We start from the raw sequence: 26,240 nt of genomic DNA, 5'->3' as shown, positions 1-26,240 counted from the left end.
TCGTTTTAGGAATTGTGGTGGGTTCTAAGGTGATTTTACCATGTGAAAAAACCTTCTGCTGTGATATCATGAATATTGTTTGAAAGAAAACTAATATCTCATGATTTTCCCACAGTGGTTTGGAAGGGGATCTATAAGCTAAACTGAAAGGATATTTTCTGTAAATTCACATTATCTTTCTCAGTCATGTGAAAATGAAGTCTGACATTCTCAGTAAAACATGTACATCCAACAAGGACAGAGACTGTCAGTTGATTCCTTTGTGTTCTACTGCAGCCTCCTAGAGTGTTCTAAAGAACAACTAGAGCGCTAACAGTCCTACGTATTACAAAGGTATGGCACACCTGAAGCCATCTTGATGGGAATAAAGTGGTAACTCTTAAAACATTTAATTTAAAAAGAAACAACATGAGGGGGTATATTTTGCCATAGAAAGTATGATTAGTGCTGCAGAATGAAAAATTAGGGCACATTTTGAGTGACTTCTCAAATCCTTTTCTATTTCATTAAAACATTCTGACATGCAGTCTCCCAAAATGGCCACCAGAGACAAAAGAGCCCAAATGTAGCCCAAATATCACCCAGATGTAGCCCAAGTATAGCCCAATGACAGAATGTCCCAGAGTGTTCTAAAGAACAACTAGAGCGCTAACAGTCCTACTTATTACAAAGGTATGGCACACCTGAAGCCATCTTGATTGGAATAAAGTGGTAACTCTTAAAACATTTAATTTAAAAAGAAACAACATGAGGGGGTATATTTTGCCATAGAAAGTATGATTAGTGCTGCAGAACGAAAAATTAGGGCACATTTTGAGTGACTTCTCAAATCCTTTTCTATTTCATTAAAACATTCTGACATGCAGTCTCCCAAAATGCCCAAAATGGCCACCAGAGACAAAAGAGCCCAAATGTAGCCCAAATATCACCCAGATGTAGCCCAAGTATAGCCCAATGACAGAATGTCCCAGAGTGTTCTAAAGAACAACTAGAGCGCTAACAGTCCTACTTATTACAAAGGTATAGCACACCTGGAGCCATCGGGATGGGAATAAAGTGGTAACTCTTAAAACATTTAATTTAAAAAGGAACAAAATGAGGGGGTATATTATGCAATAGAAGGTATTATTAGTGCTGCAGAAAGAAAAATGAGGGCACATTTTGAGTGACTTCTCAAACCCTCTTCAATTTCATTAAAACATTCTGACATACAGTCTCCCAAGATGGCCACCAGAGACAAAAGAGCCTAAATGTAGCCCAAATATCACCCAGATGTACCCCAAGTATAGCCCAATGACAGAATGTCCCAGAGTGTTCTAAAGAACAACTAGAGCGCTAACAGTCTTACTTATGACAAAAGTATGGCACACCAGAAGCCATCTTGATTGGAATGAAGTGGTACGTCTGAAAACACTCAATTTAAAAAGGAACAACATGAGGGGGTTAATTTTGCCATAGAAAGTATGATTAATGCTTCAGAAAGAAAAATTAGGGAACTTCTCAAATCCTCTTCTATTTCATTAAAAAAATTCTGACATGCAGACTGAAACATGCACTTTGAATACCAGCAGCAGACGTCCCTGGTGAGCAGTAGCTTTACTACAGTGATCTAATGTGCAACTAGAGTGCTAACATTCAGAATTTATGGCAAATGTGTGACACATCTGAATGCCTTCTTGATGGAACCAAAGTAAACAAGCATTGAAAATGCAATAGATCTCGCCCTTGTTTAAGTTAAAGCCATTCTGTTTGTAATGAGGTGGCTTTTTAGCTTTGCTTTTATTAGTGTTTTTTCAACTTTCATGTAAATAACATGCATCTGTATGCATATAAGTATATGTATGCATGCATTTATGTTTGTATTTATATAGATATACAGATGATATATGTTTATATATGTATGTATATATATATATTCACTGAAAAAACCATAGGTTATAGACCATATATAGTTAGGAATTAGCATTTACAAAACCTTGAAAATTCACTGAAAAAACCATAGGTTATAGGCCATATATAGTTAGGAATTAGCATTTACAAAACCTTGAAAATTCACTGAAAAAACCATAGGTTATAGACCATATATAGTTAGGAATTCGCATTTACAAAACCTTATTTTACTCACACAAAACCATTGAAATTCCATATATAGTTAGTTGCACTAACTATATATCGCGCACCCGCAATCCACTGCTGATGATGTCACATATTACATCATTCATGACATGGTCAGTGACATCACTGATGACATCTCAAATGACATCACTGATGACAACATCCAGTGACTGTATGTTTCTGTAAAGTTAAAATATGTCTTACATATTGAAGAATGAGTGGATGTATAAGTGTCTGGATGAAGGATTTAGTAGGTGCATGACTGACTGTATGAGTGAGTGATTAAATCTGTCTCACTGAGTGCATGGGTTAGTGACCAAACTGTCTTAATTTGTGCATCATTATGTCTGTTGTTCTGTAAACTGTTGCATGTGTTGATAAGTAGCTATATGAGTAACTATATGGGTTATTGATTGGTTGCCCAAGTATTTGTATGGGAGACTGAGTGTGTGTGTGGGTGGCTGGGAGGTGTATGACTCTGTGCATAGATGTGTGAGCAGTTGATTCACTAGATGTATGGTTTCAAAAGTGCATGTGGAAACAGCTGTATGGGCGGTTGACTGTGTGCATGAGTGTATTGGTGAGTGAATGGATATCTCAGTGCTACATGTCAAAGTAAGTACATATGTGAAACACAGTACATGTGAGACTTGACATATATAAATAACTGTGCATAAGAGCCAGTGAATGTGTGAGTGGCTGTATGGATCATTGTGAACTTGTATCAGGGATTGTATAAGAGAGTAAATATGTGTTAGTATATGTTTGAATAAGTAAAGTTTGTATAACTGTATAGTTGAGGAAATGGAGGTGTGATTGATTCTTTGCATGACTGACTAGGTGTGTGAGTAACTCCATGGATGAGTGACAGTCTGTGAGTGTCTGTTTACACTGATTGTATCTAAGGTTATATTAGAGTCTGAAGAGGTTCATCGTATTATCACATGAATGATATCATCAGTGATGTGATCAGTAATGTCAAATGAGATGTCATCAGTGATGTCATCAGTGATGTCATTTGAGATGTCATCAGTGATGTCATTTGAGATGTCATCAGTGATGTCATCAGTGATGTCACTGACCATGTCATGAATGATGTAATATGTGACATCATCAGCAGTGGATTGCGGGTGCGCGATATATAGTTAGTGCAACTAACTATATATGGAATTTCAATGGTTTTGTGTGAGTAAAATAAGGTTTTGTAAATGCGAATTCCTAACTATATATGGTCTATAACCTATGGTTTTTTCAGTGAATATATATATATATATATGCACGAAAACTCCACACACTACTTCCGAGTCAGACCAGAGGTCAAGTCGGCGCAGGAACAGAGGAGACGGACCAGCGGATGCGCTACACAGGTTTTTTTATTGCGTTATAGTCGGTAGCAAGAGATATATATATATATATATATATATATATATATATATATATATATATATATATATAAATATTAACAATATTTGTGTCTATATCTTTTCAATATCAGTGTAAAACGATATTTTTGTACTTATCTGTATATATATAGGAAAATAATATATTTATGCTCTATATTTTTGACAAAATATTTCTGTTGCATGATATTTATGGTTTTGATATTGTGTCAGAGAACCTCAGTGCCACAGGGTTTCTACTGCCGTTGGCATCTGAAAGAAGTGAGAGTTGTTGGTCGCTTGGACCACTGGGCATAACAAAGTCAGTATGCTCCGACCGCTGGGCGTGACACAGTTGGTATGCTTAGCCCCTGAGTGTGATACAGCGTGAGATTCAGACATTTAGGAAAAAAGATTTGGACCGGGAAGATTAGGTGTAACTTCTTTTTGGCCAAGAGGCGCCCGTGCATCCCAAGTTATTCCTTTTTTCCTCAAACTACTAGTATTGTCTTTGTCCTGGAAACAATATTGGCAGGCTATCAGTTTTACTTAGACCCTTGCGCCGCATAGAGCTTCTGGGTACAGGATAGCATGGGCTAGGACCAGGCTAAGGATTTGTTTTTTAACAAAGTAAATTTTTCAGTTTCAATATTTTAGGTGTCAATGACTAATTGTTTCATATGAAGATACTGCATTTTTCATCAACCATATGTGATGCCTGGAGTCACTATTGTTCAGATGCTGTTTTTATTGATACTGTTTATATTGACAAATTGAATTTTCTTATGTTGCAATTTTTCATATGCATTATTATTTGTGTTTAGGAAATGTTCATTTGTTAATGCATCTGTACATAGTGCTGAGTTTGTAGTAAACCCTTGGATATATTTTTCCCATGATTCAGTTTGAAACCATTGCGTTAGTTAAGGTATCTTGCTCTCTCAAACTACTAAACTTATCATGGAGGCACCATTAAAACATATGCAAACTGGGTTCCCACACAGGCTAAAAAAACGTAGTAAGGTTTGCCAAGAAAGACACATACATTTCCCTTGCTAAAAGAGGGTACTTTCGACACTAACATACTTTAACAGACAAGAACATACATACAAACCAAATACACATGCCAAAAGAAAAATAAGAGGAAAACTGCATCTGGCATGCAGGAGGAGATCCTGAGTAGAACCTCACCTACATGCAAAAATGCTAAAAAGATGGGTATGCCATTTTAAGGAGAAACCAGTGGAAGTACCCAAAGTAAAGATGTACCCACTATCAGAGAAGGTGTAAAAAGGGACCATGTATGCACCATGGGCTCAAATGGCTAAAAAGGGGCAAAGGACAATGTTACTGCCATTGCTGGATGTAGCAGGAAAATGGATCTCATACGTTGAGAAAAACACAGTGGGAATAAACCCAGCAATAGGTGATATCAAAAGTCTTCTAAAAAGTATTATTAGATAGCAGACCAAGACAATTTTAACCCAATCTTGAAACACAGCAATTACGTTGACAGACACTGACCATGACAGTTCCCCATTTAACTCATACAGGCATCGAATAATGATGGCCCTGGGATGAGATGCTCCCTGCCTGTCCTGACTTAGGAGGGCTAATGCTGGAGACTAAAAATGCAGAGGAAACAATATCTGATTTTCTGTATAGGATGTGGGAACGATGGGGACAAGAAACAGGACTGCTGTGGTCTGACATGGGCCCACAAGTTGCATTCTTTTCACAATATTCTCAAAAAGGGGCTGCCCAATGAGATATAAAGTGGATTGGAAAGTGTGGTTGGGTTAGATACCAAGCCCTGGTGGGAGATACAATCCCATTACCACAAAAAGAATCATGAGAAGGATTGAGAGAAGCAGAGAGACACTGCTAAATTGGTCCAACACAAATTGAAAGAGAACGCCCTTGAAGGGGCCGTGTTGCCCGCCAATTTGCAAACGGCACCAGTCTTAAAGCGGGCTCCAACACAAATCCCCAGAGGGTTTCAACCTAGCTATAGCAGCAAAGACCAGGAAGGTTGGCAAAACCAGACCTTAGGAAATGTTACTATTCCACGGGAGGGGCCGCCTGGCAGAGTAATGCCAGTTAAAGCATACCATGAACAAAGATCGATGGGCCAAGGTCAGTCACCACAAAATCCTAATCCCCAGAATCAAGTTCAGGGAAACTCGAATATTCCCTACATTCAGTCACATGGAGGCCAGTTTGCCACGGCACCCTCGCAAAATGGATCAGGGAGTTGGACAAACATGTGGCAACAACAATCGCAGACATGGAACTCAGCCCTTCAGGGGCCCAGGCCACAGATTTGTCAGGAAGGTTTAATTGTCTGAGGAGGTAATGCCTTCGCACAAACACAGAGTCCAAATGCGCAGTAACACTCCAGAGTAAAATACCCCCATTTGCCCACATCCAAAGGATTAACTGTACCAAAAGTCAAAATAAGAACCAATGACACAACATTGGGAATATAAACTTTAACTTGCATCTGGGGATTCAGGGCTGCTATATGTGAAGTGAATTTGAGTCTTAAATTGTTTTAAATTGCTTTTATTATTAATGATGACAGATCAGTGCAATGGTTTTATGGGTTTTAGAATGCACAAAACAAAGAAAGAAAGACCTAAATGTAGTAAGTGATTACAGCTACGTATGCTGAAAGATATGAGTCTATATAGGAGTAACGTTGAGCAATTCTCTTTGGGGGCTACCCAGGAGTGATGGATGAGAAACTCTCTGTGGTACACTGGCAATTGATTTACAGGGTTTACGAAGGAGTCACAGAGGAGTAGATCACAACATAGAATGGTCTAGGGAAGCAGGATAAATGCCCTCTAATGTCCACACAACATCAACAAAGAAGTGATCCTGAGGAGTGCCCTGAGTACAGGTCTATAGCCGTATGATCAATCCAGAGGCAGAGATGGCACAACCAAAGAAGCACAAGATCCCTCAGTAGAGGGTATATTGTAGAGACTCAAAATTGGATACGGGGCATGTAAGATAACTCAATAGGCAAAACAGCATTTACAACGCAGTTTAAACCACAATGTACCTTAACAACAAAGTAATAACCATGCGTTAGTGTTTACCACACAGGTTTTAACAACTACTATGGGAAATTATAAACACATTTATTGTGATAAGTATGATATTCTAAAGAAAATTGATACGTTATTTTCCCATGGTTTACCATTAATTTCAATGGCAAATATATTTCTCTTCCTGTTTTTTCAACTTACGGTACAGTGGGAATGTAATTAGAGGTTGACAGTAATTCCTGGTGTTTTTTATATGTTTATCCTACTTTCATTCCCAGGCAGGGCGAGATCATATGCTCACTTTGGGATAGTTTTTTTCCCAGAGTCAGTTTAGAAAAGTAGTATGATAAGTTAGTAAAACTTTTTTTAACTTCCTTGAAATAAAAACATTTCTACTTTTTGCCTGCTTGTTTTTAATATTATTTGTACTTCTCTCATGTGGCTTCAAGATGAAGATGGATCTATTGAGTGCACAAGTACAGCATTTTTTTAGGTTAATGCAATTTGGAAACATTGTTATTTATTAAGCAGATTTTTTATCGACAGCATTTTCAATATGGATGTCCATTACTAATAGATTTTGGATAATCATTTTGTTTTTAGAGAATGGATTTCTTTCAAACTACTGTAACAGTGTGTTTTTTAGACTCACAATAAATATATGTGTCACAATTGAGTTGCAGGTGATGGTTTTCCATTGAAAACCCTGCTTTTTCTGGGTTTTATTTTTTTTCCTATGGATGTAAATTTGTCCAAATATGGATTATTGGAATACTTTGGAGACAAAATGTTTAAAAAGTCACCAAAAATTGAAGAAAGAAGACATCTACAGGTAGACATTTATATTTTTGATAACTATGTGAAAAAAAAACAACTTGCTGCACCTCCTGACTGACGTGGATCGCTGACAGAGGAAGGTCTTTGCCAAAGGAATCAAAGGGACTGAGCCCACTTTTCGCCGCACCCGCTGCGCGGGTGCCGCTTCAGGAGCAAAGACACCGGGGGCAGCCTTAGGAGTACGGGAGCTGTGTTGTAGGCGGCGGTAGGGGGCTGAGCGGGCAACAGTGAGCGCTGCAGGGACTCCAACATCCAGGAGCCCCTGCGTGACCCGTCACACCTGGTCAGCGCTCCACAGCTCGGACCTGCCCACTACACTCACTTTATAACTGACAGAAGTCCCCGCTGCGCGGGAGCGCCGGGCGAAGCCCGGGCAAAGGACAGGCCGTCTGTGGCCGTCAGGGGCCGACTGAGGCCGGCCCAGGCCCACTCTCTTGCTTCTTACCTCCACCTCCTTCATTGACGAAATGTCTGCTACTACCACAGGTATGAGCCCTGAAAAGATAATTGTTGACAAGGCGGGGGGTTGCCTCTAAAGGGTACTCTGGACAATTATTTCACCAAGGTCCTTAATGACCTAGAAAAGGAGACCACGCTAGAAGAACGAAGGGTGGAGCGTCGTCATTCGTTAAAAAATATGAAACTTAAAATTGTCACAGATCCCATGCGGAATGTTCCTCTTCCTAATGGAGGTAACCTCAGTGGAACTGAAGATCTCACCTTGCCAGAGAGCGTTCCGCTTTTGTTACGAGACTGTACCCCTACACCGTGTGCCTCTACGGGGCAGACCCTGAGTCCTATTCCCCTTACCAGCCCTATTAGCCTAACAAAGGATACGGTCATAACAAACCGCCCATCTGATAAAATTAAACGTAGCAAGAAAAAAAGACCAATCATGCCCAAGATCCAAGGTCCTCCGCCCAGCAAGAGCAGACGAAAAGAGGGGGCAATCCAAAAACCTAAGATTAGCCACTCAGATTTTGGCAAGTCTCACAAGCCTGGTATTGTAGTAGAACAGGCCCCAGTAGTTGTAGAAGATAGATCGATAAATTTGTTAACTCAACAAACACCTCCATACACTGGGATGGACATCAGCATTAGTGTACCCACTGACGCCCCCGCAGAATCCATACTGAAACCAGCTTACACTAGTGTTTCACTAGACAGTATGGAACATTTAATTAGATCTTTTATTTTACCCATCATAGAAAGGTTACAAACAGTGGAGAAGCGTCTTGAGGAAATGGAGTTGGGCATAAGGAGAAAAGATAATTTATCTGAGGCTTCAGCGAGTGAGGCAGTGCTGCCTCCAATCCCCGTTACACTAGCCACGTCAAATGCCCCGAAAGTTTCATTTAAACCCATTATTGCTAAACCATAACCTCCCAAAATAGCAAGCTCCATCCAAAATAAGCCATCTCCCCCCAAAACAGACAAAAAAAACAGGCGCAATTCCTACGAGCAACATCACGAGAGATCAGGAAAAGGTACTTGTGGGGAAAATACAAGATGAAAGGAGAGGCATAAGACACACAGGGGTTCCAAAGAATAGGGGTCCATTAGCAGAGCTCCCACCAGAAGCTGTGCCATATGTGGTTGTTCTGACAGGGGTTCCTGTACTGGCAGACGATAAAAGGGAAGGATTTGCTCAGCTTAAGAATAAAATTATGCATTGGCTCAGATTATACAGACCAATCACAAGCAATATCAATGGCGAAATAGTCCATGTTCGTAGACTACCATGGCTGGGCAGCAGAAGCAAGGATATTGAGGGAGATGTAGTTGTAGTCAACTCTGGAGACTCACACGTGGTCAATTACATACTGAACTGGCCGGTAGGGAATGGTAACAACAGCAGTATCCCCCACCCCCTGACCTACTTCTATCCCAGATCCCTGGTGTTCGCCCCGATGTGGAAAATGACCATGTATATGTACATAAGCGGCGTTCATTTGTGTTCACCAAACCCCTCTCTGTAAGCAGAACGAATACCGCGAAGCATTGACTACATCATCCCGCCAGCGTAGGCCCATGCACGCACGTACGTGACAGCCATTTTAGGCACCATGGCCTCTCTGCCCGTTTGTTAAATCCCCAGCACCCCCGCGCATTGAACACCCCCCCCCCGCTCTCTCATGCATAGACCATAAAACCCTCTTCCTCTGCGCGACCCTACTCTGGAAGTGACACCCCCGCCTGGCCCACACCCCCTGTATTTCCCCTCAGGAACACCCTTCCCCTCTTCTGATGACCCCCCTCCCGGCTACACCTGGCCTCTCGACCCGGTCCCAAGTCATAAGACCAAGCCTCGTGGATATACACCCCCCCCTTTTTATTGCCCAGCATAACAAAATGTGATACATCAACCGAAGTGCCCGATCTTATCGCCTGCCCACCCTTAGATCTGACCATCCCCTTTCGCCCTCGTGTCCTGTTGGAATGTCAGGCTGTAAGATTACAATCACTTGTTACATTTGGGAGAGGGAACGACATCCGAGCGACGGGTTTGGGAATAGGCCTGAAGCTGGGATTCCAAACATGCCCTTTTGTACTTCAAAGTGTCTTTATTGCAACAAGGAATGTTTGAGCATCGTAAATCTGTGTATAAAAGACGAAGCCTCAGAGAAACTTGTAGAGCACCTCTTGAAGACACTGTGTGCGTGTCCGAAATGACAGGCTCTCCTCATGAGAAATAAAACTCTGTTCTTGCGTCCCTGCTTCCAACGCCCGTCTCTTTATTTGGTAACTGTTCAAGATGGGAACTAAGAGGCGTCTTGTGCCAGCAGCCTGGGCATCGGTTGTAATTTGGGCTGTTTTCATCAATTGGCGTCCCAACGCGGGGTCCATCAGCAACATAAGGTCCGGTAAGAGAGGTCCAGACCATGGGGTGAACATCTAAACGATTGGAGTATACCTGCCTTGAGAGGGCCCTCGCCCGGCTGCCGATTGAATGAACTTCACCGATTCCGACCGGACCTCTCTCAAGCGACCTACTGTCCTGACTGGAATCCCACAGGAATGCTGCGGTAAAAACATGGAGTAAGAGAACGATCGGGCGCTGGAAAGGGAAGGCGAAGAACTGTCCACACGGTCCGGTCCGGGTAAGGTTAAGTAGGACGTCTTTACGTCTGATTGGTAGGATGGCTTTATCCATCTGATTGATTGATTGTTTGTATTGGAATCGGTATTTAAATACTGGTATTTTTCATTGATTGGTTCATTTAGCCTTGGTTGCTACTTGAAGTATTGGTTCTCTTTGAGACATTCTCTGTTTGCAAACAGCGACAAATAGGAACATTCCTCTATCTTTGCAAATAGGGAAGGATAGGTAATGCAGACTTTTGTCCCCCATTGTAATCCGTCATACCTGTTTTTCTCCCCACTGATTGATTGATTGTCTGGACATTTATTGTTCAAGGAATAGTTCTTTTGAGGTTTTCTCTGTCTGCAAATAACGTGGAATAGAAATATTCTGTCTAGTCTTTGCAAGTAGTGAAGGGTAGGTAATGCGGACCTTTGTCCCCCGTTGTAATCTGTCATGCCTATCCACTCCCCACTGATTGGTAAACTAGTTCCACCCGGACCATTTATTAGAGGTAGATCATCTGGCTCAACCGGAGGGCACCCCTAATAAAAAGGACATTTGAAAAATACGAAGTAATCACTGTATCCTGTTAACAGAAACTTTAGCATGAAACACACTAGAAAAGGAAAGAAAAAGAAATCGAGCAAAATCAGTAGGCCACTGATGAGTTTTTGACTTCGCTAGAAATAAGAAACGTTAGAAATAGCCCGCAATAAGAAACATGAAAGTGGTGAGAGAAGCCAAGCTTGACATCACGGCAGCCACGAGGTAGCTAGGCTCCGCCGCCCCTCACTGCTCCAAACATGTCTGTCCCACCGCCCGCCACGCCCAATAACGGTAACATGAGATAGATACAAGTCAGCAGATACCTACCCCCATTCCGGAAACTCCCGAAGTGCAACAGGTCCACGGTTACGCCCATCCGGAAGACGAGGCCTCGACACGTGCAGGGCGGGGCCCGGCTGGCCGCCATCGTCCGGAGAAGTCGTGGGATGGTCGGCCCGGAATGTACTTGTCCTCCCATCCTCTACTGGCGCCTTGCAGGCCATGGGGGGGATGTCTTGCTTATGCCTCCGACCCCCCCCCCTCTTATCGCCTGGTCCAGCCATCACGAATGTCCGTGCCGGGAAACGGCGTGGGGTGCGCTGGGAGGGAGAGGAGGCACGGACGAGCCTCTCCCACCTCCCCAGGTGGAGGCCCCCAGCTGCACCCCCAACGCTCCACTCACCCGACAAGGGTTTGTCCACTCTTGCGATGCAGCGGCGCTCCACTCACCCGACAAGGGTTCGTCTACTCTTGCGGTGCAGCGGCGCTCAACTCACCCAGCGGGGTCTCGTCCACTGTTGCGGTGCAACGATGCTTAGCCCGAACCAGCCCAGTTCATGAAGTGGGCGGTCAACTCTGCAGGAGTGGGCCCGGCGTGAAAGGATGGCCCGGTCGCTTGTCAGCTAGAAAATGAGTCCCACGACCAGAAGTGTTCTCCTCGACTTTGAAGATTCTATGAGAGCCGCGTGGGGGGGGCCCGACCCCCGCGGGCACCCCCCGATGGGGAATGACTGCCATGGTCACCCACGGAACAACCAAGATGTAGCCACGAGACGATGGCGCTCTCATGCCGGCGCCAGCCTCAGTGTGAATGACTAAAATCCTGTAGACTACCTATTTTATCAGTTCCGGTGGGACACCAGTATGACCCGGTAGGAAAGATTGTTGCCTCCTTCCCCCCTTTTTTTTGACTGATGGTTCATATCGCCAGTCCCTTCTGTTGCCCTTTTACGAAAACTATTTGGACTGCCGAAAGAGGTTCTGGTCCAACCACGAGTTGGTGGAGACATTTTGACTATACTTGGACCTGCCTGACCTCACCCAAAATGGCGCCGGTACAAATGAAACTCGCAACTCCTCGTTGTGTCCCGGTTGCTCAGCCTTGATATCATGAGATATGTATGCAGTTTTTAGCACATGGCGGGAGGGGATGGGTACAGATTATATATTCGGACAATGAATTGATATGGGATGGGTACTGATTGAACATCCGGACAATGAATTGATGTTAAGTTTTGGCGCATCATATTATTGAAAGTTCGAATTTTCGACACTTATGGTACTTGCCCACAATGAATTTTCGATATGATTTTACTGCACTTCTCGCACTTTTATTATGAAATCACCGACCGCCGACTCCGTTATGTTTTCCACAAATAAATATTCCCTCATGTACAGTTCCAATCTGCTCCGTGGCCGGCCCACGTGGTTGTAGGCCCGTATTTGTGCGCCAACATTTTTAAATAAAGGTTTTTTGAAAAGCAAACATAGTTATAGCGCTTAGATTGGCAAGTTTCGAATAAATGGCCACTGTCTCCGAGATAAGTAAAATACAGGTGAAATGAAACATCTCGATTAGTTAAAGGATAAAAAATATAGTACACAGAGATATTACAAATGTGAATGGTCCAGGTTTGTTGTATGTGTTTTTCATTTTTGTGCAACGTAAAGCAATCGATAAAGATCCCGGTATTTAGCCTTTACTTTATATGCCACATGTATCAGGGAAGTCGTTTTAGATGCCCTAAGCCACTCCGAAGGAATGCCACCTAGCCCTCTAGTTTCCGTGCCTGACGAACGAAAACGACCCTGTACCACTGTAGACCATCCCTCTTCCTCAAAGGAGAGCACAAGCTCACCCCCCCCCACTTTACACCGACTGCCCTTTGTTTTGACCCTCCCCTGCACACGATCCGTAATGCCACACTTGGGCGATCTATGCTATACACAAGCCATCAATAATTATCTCTCCCGCACTACCGGTCCCTCTCGGCTTAAACGCCGAGATGGTAGGGACTGCATCCCGCGGAGATAGTTCGAGTATGTGGTAAGTAAAAGCATTTTCGGGTTTATGCGCGCTGATGTGTTTTAAAACGCTGCCCCCACCCCTTCTTTTTCCCCTTTTTTTGCAGGTCACATCGGAACATCGACTAAAGTATGGAGAAGACCTAAGCAGCACGCCATGGTCCCGCGCGAAAATCGGGCTAGCACTGTGAAAATTATATATTACCTATGGGGACTGCCCCTGAGAACGTGACGAATTTGTGCGATATGAATGAACGCGTGCATGCCCTGATGTGTATAGCTCGACTGAATACACGTTGCACATGTTTGGATTGATAAAAGAAATGTTTTGTGTATGACTTAAGTGATGATCGAATGACCGATGGAATGGGGAAAAAGGGGTCCGAACATGGTGCCTATACATGACGAACAAACAAAGATATAGCACTCCCTTACTTAGAAATGACCATTTCTCTCTCTGAACCCAGCGACTGGGAGGGTGGTCTGAAGCAGAAACGTGACGGGTTATTACAGTATAACAAAATATGACTCCAACCGGCACCCCAAATAATGCAACCAAGAATGACGTGCACCAATGAGTAAATTCAAACTTTAACTAAGTAGGGAAAGGTTAAGGAATATTCCGGGGTGAGGTCTACCCAAGTACCCTCCGCCTGAAAGACTAGGAATGTAGTCAATGTTTAAGATTTACCACCTTCTTCTTGCACCCTCATAGACATAAAACTCAAAGCTGCCCCATTGTTCTCCTGACTGATACCCTCTGTTGCCTCAGCCTGGAATCCCATTCACTAAAAACGATTCGAAGATCCCACCGTGAGTATTAGCCCGACCAGGTTAGTTCCCGACCAATTGACAAAAGTGTAAGTATTTGCAACCGAGGCCACCAGCAAAGGCAGCCAACGAAAAGAAAGAAGAAAAAGGTAAAAAGCTCAGCCCCCAGACGAATTAAGTAGGATACTAAGGATGCGCAGCATGCAGGAAGAAATCTTTGTGGCCAGAAACTGTTCTATGTTTTGTGTTGGAATTTTTTATGTAATACATGTACTATCTCCCCCGCCTGAATTCGTGTGTACGTAATGTATGGATCTATGTCGTCCCTCAGCCTGTGTTTCTATATAACTTGACCCCTGCTGTTCTGTGTTGTGTGCGCACTAAACAGCCTATTATTGTACACGACTCTCTCTCTCTTTCTCTCTCTCCATGTCGTACCTGTACCGAATAGCTTGTTTACAATGCGGACGACTCTCTCTCTCTCTCTCTGAGGGTCCCCCTGTTCCCTCTTCCTTTGTGTGGTAACGTTGTGCCCCGCCGGCACTAGCCTAATTGGTTTTTGAACACAAAGGTGTTCGGGAAAAATTGACAGAAACTAAAACGATTGTAATTTGCCATATTACTACCTCTCCTTTCTGCGAAATGATGGAACTTGAATTGGCTAAGAAGGAAAGGACAGCTAAGAAGACTGATGTCCCCTAATCTGGGCTTTTTATAGGCGGGACTATATGTCAGTGGCCTTCTGTTTTTCAGTTCGTTAGAAACACAATCCCCAATGCCCAGATTGCCCCACCCCTCCGCACCCAAGTACGGATGTCCAAAGCGTCCTCGCTTCTCCCGATTGACCCCAGCTCCATATCTGCTGTCCCCAAAGTATAACTGATGACCCTGATTAACCGTTGCTCTCCGAGAAAAGAATGTTTAGCCTCTGTCCCTCTCTCATGATGTTAGCACCCCCCACCCTGTTCGCAAGAGTTAGCCGACTCTGAAGGAAAACGTAAGACTGTCAGGACTCGGGTTAGAAAGACGAGTCTCTACCGAAGGATCCGATTTCAAGTTTGATAGAATACGCAGTTGATAGGAGTCTGACCACTCTCCATATACGTCATGAATGAATGCCAAATAGACTTAGTCTCACATACATACTCCATAGTGATAACTTCTGACCGTGACGATGAACGTATCCCCAACTACTTAAGGATTGGGGGCGGAATTGAAATGTATAAATGTCTTCTCCTACCAGTTCTCTAAAGCTTGTTTTGTACCCATTCAAAGATACCCAATCACCGGAGGAGAGGGATCGGATGTGACGCTCAGCCTGGCCACAGATCATGAAGCACATGTGACCTCGACCAAAGGTGGAGCCGCAGAGCAACCAGACGCGGGACGAGGCACCACTCTCAAACACGGAAAATAAAAAGATGAAGGGCTGCCTTGAAGCCCTCTGTTTTGCTGACCCACTTGTGCCAGAAGTCCCCCGCCCCTCTGAGCCCGATCAATGGGCCTGTCTACTCCTTATCCTTTGCTCCCTTGGTTTGCTTCAAAGATCTAATCCCACTCCGCCCTCTCTTCCCTCGGTTATCCAGCAACACCCCCCTTTTCCACATGGATTTTGACTCAGAAAAGAAGAACAGCATTTAGGTAGAATAGGGTTTTGCCACGGAAGGAGAAAGAAATGCAGGTGCCCAGCATGAGGCAACCCTAAGAAGATTAGTTAGGAAACAGGACGGTGGTCTAAGAGCAGAGGACAGATCGCACCCTGCAACGCGTAAGGTTGGATCCGAGCTGGACCTATAGCTCCACCGCCGGTGCTCAACAGCGCCAACGGAAGAAGACGGACTACTAGAGCCTACCAGTGATGGCTCGCTGCTAAAAAGACACTGTGGCGAAGACCCCCCCTTTCTTTTTGAACATTCTACCCCCCCCTTGACTAATTGCTTGTATTGAACTGAATTCCTCCCTCAACCACTTTGTATCGCTTTCAAAATATTTTGTCGGTCACTTTTAACTGTACATTGATACCACCGGAGAGAGAGTCAGAACATGGTTCTATAATGTGTCGGAACATTTCCTTGATTGACCTCGACTGAGTAGTACACCGATCTCTAGACTCGTATGTATAACACAACAAATGTAAATCCATATGTACTGCACCTCGTCTATCGCTTCGACTGCACATGGTTATATGCAATCCGCCAGTATTGACAAACGCTATTTCATTGACCACACATGGCTATATGTACACCCCGTCAGTTACGATAATCACGGAAATGAACTAACTTATGTTAAAAAGCGGCGACTGTGGAAAATGACCATGTATATGTACATAAGCGGCGTTCATTTGTGTTCACCATACCCCTCTCTGTAAGCAGAACGAATACCGCGAAGCATTGACTGCATCATCCCGCCAGCGTAGGCCCATGCACACACGTACCTGACAGCCATTTTAGGCACCATGGCCTCTCTGCCCGTTTGTTAAATCCCCAGCACCCCCCGCGCATTGAACACCCCCGCTCTCTCATGCATAGACCATAAAACCCTCTTCCTCTGCGCGACCCTACTCTGGAAGTGACACCCCCGCCTGGCCCACACCCCCTGTATTTCCCTCAGGAACACCCTTCCCCTCTTCTGATGACCCCCCTCCTGGCTACACCTGGCCTCTCGACCCGGTCCCAAGTCATAAAACCAAGCCTCGTGGATATACACCCCCCCCCTTTTTATTGCCCAGCATAACAAAATGTGATACATCAACCGAAGTGCCCGATCTTATCGCCTGCCCACCCTTAGTTCCGACCATCCCCTCTCGCCCTCGTGTCCTGTTGGAATGTCAGGCTGCAAGATTACAATCACTTGTTACATTTGGGAGAGGGAACGACATCCGAGCGACGGGTATGGGAATAGGCCTGAAGCTGGGATTCCAAACATGCCCTTTTGTACTTCAAAGTGTCTTTATTGCAACAAGGAATGTTTGTGCATCGTAAATCTGTGTATAAAAGACGAAGCCTCAGAGAAACTTGTAGAGCACCTCTTGAAGACACTGTGTGCGTGTCCGAAATGACAGGCTCTCCTCATGAGAAATAAAACTCTGTTCTTGCGTCCCTGCTTCCAGCGCCCGTCTCTTTATTTGGTAACTGTTCAAGATGGGAACTAAGAGGCGTCTTGTGCCAGCAGCCTGGGCATCGGTTGTAATTTGGGCTGTTTTCCTCAATGAATCATACAAGTAGACAAACAAATAGTCATACCTTTTTTCCAACCCCATTTAATACCGGGCACCTGTCACATACACAATATCAAATGCCGGTACCAGATCCATACGGGTGGAATACTGTACCTTTTAGTGTAAATACAAATCTTAACAGAAGTATGGACCATCTGAGGCCCTTTACTCCCCTGGAGACATTCAAGAGATTTGATGTCTTTATTGGAATGGAAGACTGCGACTGAAGTTTACAGTCTAGGTGGGGCATGGGCGGCCAATTCCCTGCCACTAATTCAGATGATGCAGCCCATGGGGTTTCAGAAGATATCACTTTGTATTCTACATCACACCAACTTTGGCGCAAGAATATACACTTAGTCACATTCACAACGAATCAGTACATGCCAAATCCACCAGTGTGAACACTGTTCCAAAATCGACAGTATTGGGGGAACTTCTGTGGAATTACAAGATAAGACAAGAACATACCCTCCTATAGTTGGTAGTGGGGCACTGATGAAAGACAGTACAATACTTGGGCCAATGCCCTTCAATCGCAAAATGAAGATTTTGGGGCGGGTAGCTGAAGTAGATACAGGATAAAAAATTAGTTCACAGAGCAACATCCCCACCGAACCTAGCAATATACTTCGGAATCCAGACTCTCAAAGGGATGTACAAGTACAGAACGACCTGGCCCCTAGAGATTTGGTAAATGACCAGGCTGACCACTATCTGGTGTCCTGGAACATAGCTGGACTTAGGAATAAAATAGCTTCCCAAGATTGGTTAAACTTTATTGATAACTATAGCATAATCATCATGCAGGAAACTTGGGCAATGGAAACTTACCATCCCCTGGGTTATCTACATTTTTCCATACCTGCGACCCACTCACAGAGGGGAAGGCCAATGGGGGGCCTGACTCCACATGGGTTAAACAGGATGCCAGGTATACCACAGCGTATTTAGATTCCAACTCTAAGGACATTCTAATTGTTAAGCTCCATTCGCCTGAGTTTGGGGACCTATTAGTATTCAATGTATATGCAAGGGGTATTCCGGGAGGTATATCAACCGAGACTGTTAAACAACTGGGACAGTGTTTAAAATTACACAGGGGAAAAGCAAATATAATGATAGGAGGAGACTTTAATTGCTCCTTCGAGCTGCTGGACCAATTTGATATAGACCTTACAGAGGCAGAGGATGATAGCTGGCAAATTCCTCCACTAAATATACCACCTATAAAGAAGTGGACCCAAGCAGCTATCCAGCTCAAGACTTTTAGTCTCGAGTACGGATCAAGAGCAGTGAATGGTAGAACTAAAGGGGACAAGGACGGAAGTCCAACTTTCAATAATGGTATTCGCTCAAGTAGGATTGACTATATTCTCGTCAATCTGGAATTTTGGTCAGCCATCCGGGACATGAACATCACTAAAAGAATTGAGAGCGACCACAACCCTCTTAGTTTAGAGTTTCAGCTTTTTTTTAAAATGGGAGTTCCTGATATAGATACATCCAATGACATAGTCCTTGCAAATGATACAAGAAGGGTAAAATGGGCGGAATGCATAGATAATTGCCAATGCATTCCAGAAATGGAAGAAATGGTGTCTAGTGCAACCAGTGAGTTACAGTGTTGCATGTCTAGTAATGACTTTATGACCAGGGTGGTTCCCATTCACACAACCCTCTTTTTAAATCTTAGCAAATTCTTTATAAAGCAAAAAAGTGATCGTCCACGTAAAAGCAGAAGGAAACAGGAATCATGGTATGGCAAAAGCTGCAGAATTGCATATAAATCTCTAGCATTGGCAGTGAAATCAAAGGATAGGCTCTCAATACGTGATGCGAGGCGTCACTACAAAGTGACCCAGCAGGAAGCAAAAAAATGCTGGGATAGTAAATATTGGGAAGAGCTATATGAGGCATGTAAGGCTAGAAACATGACAGGATTCTGGAACTTAGTGAAATGGGGTAAGGGACCCCATAGGTCACAGCCAGAAAATTCCGTCCCACCCGAACTATGGGTCTCACACTTTAAATCCCAATCTGCAAACCCTGGTCGGGTGAGTGGGGATAGTTTGGATCCTATCACAAATTATGTAGTCACCACTCCGTTAGTGTTCAGTCGGAGTGACATTGAACACACCTTAAACACCATCCCGAGAGGAAGAGCCCCGGATATGATTCCGGCAGATCTTTTTCTCCATTGTAGAGATGTATGGGTGCCGTACATAAAGCTGTTGGCGAATGCAATCTCCAGGGGCTCTCCGATTCCAGACGTCTGGAGGGGAGCTGAAATTATCCCAATTTTCAAAAAAGGGGATCGTGCAGACCCTGCGAATTACAGGCCAATTAGCCTAATTGCATGCATTCAGAAGGTGGTGGCAAGGCTTGTATTACACAGGATCCAGAACTGGGTTGACGATTCTGGGGTCATGTCTGCACTACAGGCAGGCTTTCGCCCCTTTACCAGCACCGTGGATCAAGTTTTTAGATTTTCCAATATATATTGGAAGTGGGTTATCCGTGGGGGAGGCACCCTTTACGCAGCCTTTGTCGATTTGAAATCGGCATTCGATTTAGTTCCACGCTCAAGGCTGTGGCGAGGGCTTCACGATCAAGGTATGCCCCAAGAACTCCTCACCCTCCTAATTAAATTCCACAAAAACAACTATGCACAGGTTAGGTGGGGTAACCATGGTCAGGTCACTGACAAATTCAACACAGAAAGGGGAGTTAGACAAGGGTGCGTCTTAGCACCAACTCTGTTTACGCTATATATAAACAGGGTTATTGAATACTACAGGGAGGTTCACACAGATGCACCTAAACAAAATGGCATCCCTATACCCCTGCTAATGTTTGCAGACGACACCCTTCTAATCTCCAAAACGCAAGAAGGGCTTCATAAAGCAATTGGCTGTTTTGAGGCTTTTTGCAAAGACCATGGTTTAATCATAAATGTGTCTAAAACTAAATTCATGGTAATGCATAGACACAAGAAAGTGAGGGGCACAGTTTTCATGAATGTTGAGCTTTTAGAACAGACAGATTGCTTTAGCTACTTGGGCATTACACTGGGATCTAGGATGGAATGGAAGCCACACATGTCTTACCTAACTGCAAAACATGCACAGTTAGCAGGTGTCCTCTTGAGAGAAATAAGATCATCAGCTACTCAACCAATAGCCCCAGCTTAAAAAATATATGACACGAATGTCAGGGTTTCGATGTTATATGGGGCTGAACTATGGGGGGTAACTGATGTTTCTGTTTTGACAAACGCACAAAATAAATTCTTGCGGTGCATAACTAAACTTCCCAAGTCAACAGCACTGACACCGCTGTACATGGACTTGGGATGTCAGAAATTTCAGGACATAGCTAGCTTTCGACCAGTTGCATATTGGAGAAAGCTTTAGTTTACGCCTGAAATAACCCATTATGCTTCGGCGCTCCTAGAAACCAGGAATATGGACACAGGGGGCAAAATATCATGGTTTAAACAGGTCAAGTCGCAATATAAAGCCTTGGGAATGGAGCAACATTGGGAAAACCCATCAGAAAACATCTTCCCATCACGGAAAGCCCTAAAAGAGATGTATTGGGCTAACATCAACCAAAGGGAATTCCAAACACACGCTGACGCATCACTAACCAGGGCTTTCCTGGAACTTAAACACATCCCTGTATATGAGCGATATTGGGACCTCATTACCATCCCCATTGATAGGAAACTTTTTCATCAATATAGGGTAGGAACCCTTCCTATCAACACATTCACAAGCAAATGGTCAAGCAAATGGACAATGTCCTTTTTGTATAGGCCAATCTGAAACTTTAGCCCATGTTCTGTTTATATGTCCAGTATACAAAGCTCCGCGCCACAAATGGATCAAACCAATTTGTTTACAAAAAGGTATCCACAGTGGTACTGTAGCACTCAGGATCCTAAAAACAGACTGCTCTGACAGTATGGTTATTGCACTTGCAAAGTTCTAAAATGGATGTGGACTATACGTAGAGACAAATTGAAGCTAATATAGACTGCAGTGTCCTAACCTGGCTTTTAGTAGAAAGTATCAGCTCTTAACCATGTAATCAATTTTTAAATGTTTTATAAAACTTTTAAGATACAGTATATATATTTTTTTTAACGATTGTGTCTGGATCACCCTGTACTAAACTTTTACTGAATAGTTAATCCATGAATTTTCCCTTGACTTCAAGGACATTTGGATGTATTAAGTACGAAATGTTGTTTTTTATTACTTGTTGTTTTACTGTAATGTTTTTTATGACTTGTGTCGAAATAAAGACTTAATGAATGAATGAATGAATGAAAAAAAACAAAAAATGCCAATTGAATTGTATAGAATTGTCAAAACAGGCAAGTTATTTAGGGAACTATTAGTTAGTGTAAGTAATCTAATATGTATGCAATACTGTCCAGGTAGTCTGAAGCTACCATCAATTAAAATTGTTAAATGTGATCTAATAGTCTCTCAGACATTTCTTTACTCTTTTTGGCTGTACGTGTGTTCAGGCTACCCAACAGTGATTGTGACCATCTCATTTCGTGGAAACGTTGTTCCTTCTTCAAAATTTCCCTAGAAATATATAGGTTAGGGTGAAATTTGCCACTTGTTTTTCTGAGGAATTGTGCCTTCCCTCAATTGCATTGTTAGTCTTTGCACCTCCCTCTAAGCAGGTTGTGTAACAGTTTCACCATTTAACAGGAAATCCCGGTCTTCTCCTGTGAATCAACCTGCTTGGATGGCCAATCCATGTATCTTCAAAATCATTTTAGTTGGTGTGACAATTTTTCTTACTTTTGGGAAAAAATATTGTGATTCACAAATTGCTATGTAGTACGCATCTGCACTGGCAGGAGGTACGAAGCATAAGGCAGGTATTTTTAATAAATGTAAAATGAAGTTTACTATTTGATAAGTAATCCTCAACAAAAGATGCTTTTTAAATTTTATTCCAATATGCCTGAGAAAAGTGAAAACAAATACTTGAATCCGACCCTTGTCACTCCCACAGCCACCTCACAAACCTCAACCGACAAACTAGAAAAGTTTAAGAAAAAAGACATAAGGACACATACTAAGGGGCTTATTTACAAGCCCATTGTACCTCTGGTGCATCACTTTTTTTGATGCACCAGTGGCGCAATGGGCATGCTCATATTTCCAAGGCTACGTAGACTCACCCTGCACAACTTTTGATAGCCTTGTAAATATTGGCACCTTTCACACATTACTCCGCATGAAAAGGGGCCTTCCATTGGTGTTGCTGTGGTGTTCCCACGCAACATCCATGGAACTCGACACATTTCCAGATTTACAACATTTTGTAAAACTGGGAAAGCATCAGATCCTACACATCCCCATGAGAGGTATAGGAATGCTGCAACGAGGAGAAATACTTTTATTTCGCCTAATTGTTTCCTCTTTCTATGTATGATTCATTCTGCAGAATGCATAGAAAGAGGAAAATGCAATTATTGATTGTTTTTGTGCAGGAAGGTGTTCCTTCCTGCACAAAAACAATCATCTCAACGGCGCAAGCACCCTTGCAAAATGACGCAAGGATGCCTGTGCTGGCACATGGCAGCCAATTGTAAGCCAGCGCAGGGGAAATCACAGGGATGCAGTGTATTGCTGTGCATTGAAAATGGCGCAGTACTGTGCATTTAAATGGCTTGCTGCACTGTGTTGCGTCATTTTCTTGTAGATGACACCCTGAATACCATTATGTGAATTGACTACCTGAAAGTAGACGTGATACCACAGAGTTTCAAATCCGCAACTCTCCTGCTAAATTTGAAAATGAACACAAAATTAGCACAGTCTTTAGTCATCTGGCAACAACGTTCTCAAGCCATTGGATGATGCTTGGCATGGACATGGAGCTTGAGCATAATAAGAAAGAGCTGGAAGAAATAGTAGAGTTGGAAAAACCATCAGGGAGACTGTCACCATGGAAGAAAAAACTGGCTATTGGACAAACTTGAAAATACCACCAACAAGTTTCATTAAATTGAGAGCAATAAAACAGCAATATATACAGAAATATGTTAGAAAAACCTTTAAAAAGAGAAGGTTTACTCCAACCTATTGGATGACTTTTACACACACAACCCACCCAACATACAGCATTGTCCCTAGGTTAGATATAATAACCAAAAGTCGGTTAACCCCTTTGAATCCTATGGCAGCTCTACCAAGGATCCATTAGAAGGGTCAAGTTCTTCATTTACAGACAACACAAGTAGCACTACACCTATTTTAGAGTATCCAGAACAGAGGGAAGGCTTTAGTGATGAGGCCAGAGCCATCATTGCTTCAAGTACCTCAGCGAGGGTTGTACAAGACGCAAGTATTATCAACGGGGACACCCACAATAGACATGTACAGGTCTGTATTGACAACAAACAAAAACATCACTCTTCCGCCAATTCCCATTTATAACCTGTTACAACATACTGTTTCATTAGTTTTTGTAAAAGCCTCAGTTTTGCCTCAGGTTTGTATGGACAGAGAGAAGTGTTTTCTTTCAGTTACAAGACAATATTGGATATTTTATCCGAACTAAATGAGGTTATGCTAGCAATTTGATTAGTAGTGTCTAGGGGCGTAGGCATAAGTAAAGTATAGCTATGTCAATACTAGGCACATTTAAGGGCACGGAACATTAGCAGTTTTTGATATCCCCTTTCTCTCAATTTTGTTGTCAGAGTGGTAGACTCCCTGAAATAGTCACAACTCCTTAGTTCTTACAAATCCATAGGAACTGCCCGTAGCGGAGTTTGCCTCTGAACCCTTGTGAATGATAAATCTGGTAAGGAGAGTATTGCATTCCCTGGATGTTCTATATAAATTGGTGCCCAGTCTGCCTTCAAGGACTAAGAGGATCGAGTCTAGAAATGGTAAAGAAGTGTTACTGACATTGTGGTTGAAAGGTAGGTGCATATTGCCCTCCCAATCCATTTTAACAGAATTTGCAATGAGTGAGACTCAATGAGAATCATGATAAAAGTAAGGAGTTAAATGGGGCAGTACATATTTTTCACAGCCTCTTACTCGCCATGAAGCAGATCGCCTTAACATGAATGAAGAGCCTGGCCACATTGAACGTTGACTGAATGTGTGATACAGCACTCTTTATTGAACTACACATATGTACAACAATGTGCGACCCATCTGATTCCACCCACAAGACATCTGGGGTCCATTATAAGTGTATCTACTAACTATTCAAATGGAACTGAAGCATACTCAGGTTGAAGTGAGTTTGTTCAAGAGAGAAGATGAATATTTGAATACATATTGTGCTGCTATTGTGTTGTTAACTGGTGATTTAAAATAATACTTACATTATTGTAAGCCAAAGTTTAGAATATATAGGGAATTGCTATTGGTGAATGTTGTGCATCTGATATTCATTCTAGCTATGCAACAACTACTTCTTAATGTCTAAATGACATTGTGATTTATCTGACTCTGAAACTCTGTTTACATCCGGGGCATTTTACGGTTGTAAGAAACCAAAACTGTTATAACAAGGTGTGCAACTGGAATATTAATGACCAAATAAATTAATAAATAAGAAACACATGTTCTTCTACTATTGATCAAAACTAATATCATATGTTCTTTCTTATCAGACACTGTCAAGTGTATAATGAAGTATTTTGTTATAAAGTGCAATATGCATATTAGGCATCTTGCCCCTAGGAAATGAGATATACAGAGTTCAACAAAACATGTGCGTCTTGAGTACTTTTGTTTAGGCACTTTCCCCCACATGCATCAAGGTAGGTTTTTGCGATTCCTTAATTGCGATAATTAAGGAATCATAATTATGGAATCGCAAAAGCCTATGCATGTAGGAATCACAAAAAAAAGGATTCCTTTAAACTCCTTGATTGCGACTCGCAAATTGCAAGTCGCAATTAAGGAATAGCTTCTCATTTGTAGGAATGAATGGGAATTGCATGCACAATTTGCGAATACCCATTAGGTACTTGCAAATTGTGCATGCAATTTCAAGAGTGCAAGGGTGCCAAAAGGACACCCTGTTGCACCCCTTAAATTGTAATGTGCACCCATGTTGCGCAGACACATCCCCAGGGCAACAGATGAGCAGTCGGACAGCCACTAAGCAGCAAGGGTACAACCCTTCATCGAAACCATGACCAGCGCCTGGCTGCTGGCCCGGCCCTGAGCATGGACGGGTGGGTGAGTGGACCATGGGAAGGGGCACATGTTCGAGGGAGATTTATTACGGGGCAAAAGTACAATGGGCTCAGCGCAGGACTCTGAGAGCCTGCAGGGAATGAGCGAGGGAGTGAGTTAGGGACAATAGGGGCACGTTAATTTGTGCTGGATTGTGCAGGAACGCTTGCTCTAAAAATAGAGTAAACAGATATGTGAGCCATGGAAACTGAGGCTGAAAGTTTAACAGTTGTATTAAGAAAATGCAACCTCAATAAACTTCAATATAAAGGCATAAAAATCACATTAGTTCTGAATCTAGTGTTCCGCATTCTCAGATAGCCACATGGATCAGATTTCATTTACTGAAATTGCATTCACCGAATAGTTGCTTTTAAACAGTTAGAGAGAGTGTAAACCTTAAAGACACATTCATAATTTGAGGTAAAATACATTCAAAAAGCAAAGCAAATTTTATCTGGGAATACTCACATCTGCCTATAAGTGAGAAATCCTGCAATTACAATTTGAACACTTTTAAATGTAATAAAGGGAAAAAGCAGGTTTAAAAGAGAACATAGCAAATGCAACATTTCATATGGCAGAATATAAAATAGAGCAGCACATTTAAAGTACATGTACAAGGGCTCTCAAGTAACCCTTGGGAAAAACTCACTTACGAGGAGTAAATACAAGTTGTCACTGTGGACC

The sequence above is a fragment of the Lissotriton vulgaris genome, chromosome 1_1 (genome assembly GCF_964263255.1).
Source record: "Lissotriton vulgaris chromosome 1_1, aLisVul1.2, whole genome shotgun sequence".
In the NCBI taxonomy this organism is placed as follows: Eukaryota; Metazoa; Chordata; class Amphibia; order Caudata; family Salamandridae; genus Lissotriton; species Lissotriton vulgaris.
The sequence above is the reverse complement of the archived record's forward strand: the minus strand, read 5'-3'. Positions refer to the sequence as shown.